The sequence below is a fragment of the Tursiops truncatus genome, chromosome 15, assembly GCF_011762595.2.
Source record: "Tursiops truncatus isolate mTurTru1 chromosome 15, mTurTru1.mat.Y, whole genome shotgun sequence".
In the NCBI taxonomy this organism is placed as follows: Eukaryota; Metazoa; Chordata; class Mammalia; order Artiodactyla; family Delphinidae; genus Tursiops; species Tursiops truncatus.
This window is the reverse complement of record NC_047048.1, coordinates 712087-716617: the sequence shown is the minus strand read 5'-3', so window position 1 is coordinate 716617 and position 4531 is coordinate 712087. Positions and strand designations below refer to the sequence as shown.

Sequence of the window (4531 nt, the reverse complement as noted above, 5' to 3'; positions counted from 1 at the left end):
GCTTTTTGGTGTCATGTCTTATATTTAGGTCTTTAAGCCATTTTGAGTTTATTCTTGTGTATGGTGAGAGGGTGTGTTCTAATTCATTGATTTGCATGCGACTGTCCAACTTTCCAAACACCACTTGCTAAAGAGACTGTCTTTTCCCCATTGTATATTCTTGCCCCCTTTGTCGAAGATTAAATGCCTGTAGGTGTGTGGTTTTATTTCTGGGCTCTCTATTCGGTTCCGTTGATCTATGTATCTGTTTTTGTTGGCGATGACATTTAAATACAACACCAAAAACCTGATCTATGAAAGGAAATATTGATAAGTTGGACTTTATTAAAATTAAAATTGTCTGCTCTGTGAATAACATACTAAAGGAATGAAAAGACAAGCCACCGTCTGGGAGAAAATATTTAGAAAGCAAGTGTCTGATAAAGGACTTGCATCCAGATAGGCATGGACTCTTAAAGTGCAACAGGAAGACAACCAACCCAACTGAAAACCGGGTGGAAGATCCGAACAGACACCTCGGCAAGAAGATACACAGATGGCAAGGAAGCACGTGACGAGATGCTCCGCGTTGTACGTCGTTAGGGAAATGCAAGTTAAAACAACAGTGAGACACCACTAGACACCCATTAGAACGGCTAAAATCCAAAACTCGGGCAACACCAAATGCTGTTGAGGAGAGGGAGCGACAGGAACTCCAGTCATTGCTGGTGGAAGACAGGGTGGTGGCTTCTTACAAAGCTGAACGTACTCCTACTGCACGATCCAGTAGTCACGTTCCTCAGCGCCCACCCAACTGAACCGGAAACGCGTGTCCGCGCAAACACCTGCACGTGAATGTTTACAGCAGCTTCAGTCATAATTGCAAAACCTGGAAGCAACCCAGATGTCCCTCAGCAGGAGACGGATGAACAAACTGTGGTCCATCCAGACAATGGAGTATTATTCAGCGCTAAAAAGAAATGAGCTGTCAGTGCCTGAAAAGACATCACGTGAAAGAAGCCAGTCTGCAAAGGCTGCAGACTGCGTGATTCCAACTCTGTGACCTTGTGGAGAAGGCAGAGCTCTGGAGACAGTGAAGAGATCAGGGGTTTGAGGGGCAAGGATGCGCAGGTGGGCACAGCGCTTTTTAGGGCAGTGAACCTCTTCTGAATGATCATGTGATTGTGGATACAGGACATTATCCATTGGTCAAAACCCATAGAACCGGAAAACACAGAGAGAGAGCTTAAACATAAACTATGGACGTTAGTTAATAATAGTGTATCAATACTGATTCACCAATTGTTGCAAATCTACCTCACTAAGGCCAGATGGTGATAATCAGGGGGTTGTGCGGGAGGAGGGGAGGGTGTGGGAGATCTCTAATCAGGGGGTTGTGCGGGAGGAGGGGAGGGTATGGGAGATCTCTAATCAGGGGGTTGTGCGGGAGGAGGGGAGGATATGGGAGATCTCTAATCAGGGGATTGTGCGGGAGGAGGGGAGGATATGGGAGATCTCTGCTCAAGTTTTCTGGGACCTGAACTGTGTTAGAAAATGAAATCTAGGGACTTCCCTGGTGGTCCAGCAGTTAAAACTCTGCACTCCTAATGCAGGGGGCCCAGGTTCGATCCCTGGTCAGGGAACTAGATCCCACATGCTACAACTAAAGATCCTGCATGCGGCAACTAAGACCCAGTACAGCCAAATAAATAAATAAATTTTTTTTAAAAAAGAGAAGAAAACAGGGCTTCCCTGGTGGCGCAGTGGTTAAGAATCTGCCTGCCAATGCAGGGGACACGGGTTCGAGCCCTGATGCGGAAAGATCCCACATGCCGCGAAGCAACTAGGCCCATGCGCCACAACTACTGAGCCACAACTACTGAGCCTGCGCTCTAGAGCCCGTGAGCCACAGCTACTGAAGCCTGCACGCCTAGAGCCTGTGCTCCATAACAAGAGAAGCCACCGCAATGAGAAGCCCACGCACTGCAACAACGAGTAGCCCCCGCTCATCACAACTAGAGAAAGCCCACGCGCAGCAACGAAGACCCAACACGGCCAAAAATAAAATAAATAATAAAAATAAATAAAACTTTTTTAAAAAGAAGAAAATGAAATCTATTAATTAAAAAAGCAACTTTTAACAGTGGTAAAGTGGGAAGGGACACAGGTAGAAGGGATTACACCAGCTGGTGCGATGTCTCGGGCATCTGGGAGGCATGGGGGAGGGGTCAGTGCAGGGACGCGGGCTCTGGTGGCTGCTGCTGGGTATTCCCGGTGGGGGAAGATAAGGAAAGGATTAGGCTGGCTAATCACCAACTTAGGTGACGTCTGAACCCCCCGGGCTTCTCTGGCAGCCCAGAGAGACCCCGCATGTTGCAGGAAGAACTGAGTCAGGCCCAGGACTTAATGATAAGGACAGCAAAGCTCCAGAGAAGTCTGCCTTCTCAGCCCCAGCTGGTCTCCTCTGCCAAAGTCAGGACCACGACTGGAAGGAGTGAGGCCCTGAGACTTGAGATGGGAACAGCTAGGGTGGGCACCAAAATCTTCCAACCCCAGGCCCCTCTGAACGCTCTGGGCTTGCATGTGTGGTCCATTCCCCCCTGCTGAAGGCTAGCAGTCCTCACCTTCCCTCCTGGCCACCAAGCTGAGAAGCAAATCACTGTATGACCCAGCCAGGGAAGTGCTGGGCCTGGCAAAGAAGAAAGAACTCATGTCCCGAAGGAGCCGTAAGACCCAGCCAAGAGCTGCCATCAGGATGTGCTGGATCAAGGGGCAGAATATCATTTGGGGCAAGGGAGGGTTTATCAACAGGGAAACGCCTGCCAGCTCGCAGGATTCAACAGCTGGGGCGACAGTGCTGATTTGCTCCTAGGATGGTTTTTGGAAGTTTGGAAAAGGCAATGACCCACACTGATGGAAACATACATGTCGTAACTGCTGTGGCAATGGTGGAGGAAGGAATCAGAAAACTGGATACGCCTACGTGGCCCCCTTAATACTTGGAGATTGAAAATCTCATCATGCCAGTGGGTCATCTGGTCTCAGCCAGTAGTCGTTTCCCCAAATACATAACTGTAGGTGCAGACCTGGTAACTGGAAGAGCCCTAACTCTGGTTCCTTGGCATGTGTGGAACTGTCATAGGACAAAAAGCCCAGGAGATGCCCTTGACACTGTAGCACCCTTGCCAAGATAGTACATCCAAATAATGATGCATTCCTGCGAGACTGCAGAGGTGAGTGCCGTCCTTCAAGATTTAAAGGATAAAGGGGGTGGTTAGCAGTCCTCATTGTGTGCCCATTTAAGTAATTATTCTGGGACTTCCCTGCTGGTGCAGTGGTTAAGAATCCGCCTGCCAATGCAGGGGTCATGGGTTTGAGCCCTGGTCTGAGAAGATCCCACATGCCGCAGGGCAGCGAAGCCCATGCGCCACAACTACTGAGACTGCACTCGAGAGCCTGCGAGCCACAACTACTGAGCCTGTGTGCCACAACTACTGAAGCCTGTGCGCCTAGGGCCCGTGCTCCGCGACAAGAGAAGCCACCATAATGAGAAGCCCACGCACTGCACAGAAGAGTAGCCCCGCTCGCTGCAACTAGAGAAAGCCTGAACACAGCAACGAAGACCCAACGCAGCCAAAAATTAACGAATTAAAAATAATTATTCTGGCCCTACGAAAAGGAAATCAATGGTGAAAGCTGGCAGTGGTGTACAGCAAACCTAACTCAGGAGACGCCCCCAATACAGCTTTGTAACAGACGTGTCTTTGCTGGAGAAGAGTCACTCAGTCTCGGTGCGTGACTTCAGCCATCGCGCCAGTGAATGCGTTCTCCTCCATCCCTGTCTGCAGGGAGGGTCACACGTGGTCCACACTCGCGTGGTGAGGACAGCAGCCTTGCATCTGAAGTGTGGCACCAGGGCGGTGCTAACTCTCCCATCCTTATAAAGGAGGCCAAGGGGATCTGGGCCAGCAGGACCCTCTGCAGACCATCCCACTGGTCCACTGTATCAAAGGCATCGTGTGACCAGGGCCAGATAAGCAAGAAGTGGCAAGTGTGCTGGAGGCCTTGGCAAGACCCCTGCTCTGCAGAGGGTGGGCGAGAAGCCCTGTGACAATTCAGAGGGTCAGAAGAGCAGGGAGATTTTCAGAACTCTCTTAGTCTAGAGCATGTTGAAAAGGCCTTCCAAAGTCAGGTCTTGCACCTGGCTCCAGAGGGAGCAGATTCTGTGCTCCTTCCCGTATTGGGGTGACACCGAATGTTGCCAGCTTTGAGCGCCCAGAGCAGCAGAGGGCTGCAGCAGCGCTGCCACTGGAGCCGCACAGCCTGGCGAAGCCTCGAGCCCTGGGTATCTGGGGTCAGAAAGGACATCGTCCGGAATTCACGACTCGCCCGATAGGAGAATCACAGTGCAGACTCCCAGGGTTCTGCAGCGAGGCTGGTCGCGCCCCTGCTTCCACGTCACCTGCAGCAGAGACCCCCGCCAACAGCCCTGACAGAGAGGGGACTTCCCACCGGGGACACACGGCGCCTGCAGCCAGAGCTTCCCTCACGG

The 4531-nt window shown here is 51.2% G+C and overlaps 1 non-coding gene across 1 annotated transcript; it reads left to right on the top strand.

Moving 5' to 3' along the window:
* Positions 1-1549: 1549 nt before the first annotated feature.
* Positions 1550-1622, top strand: TRNAR-CCU (transfer RNA arginine (anticodon CCU)). Its single transcript has one exon. It is a non-coding gene; the product is annotated as a tRNA-Arg (tRNA).
* The last annotated feature ends 2909 nt before the right edge of the window (positions 1623-4531 follow it).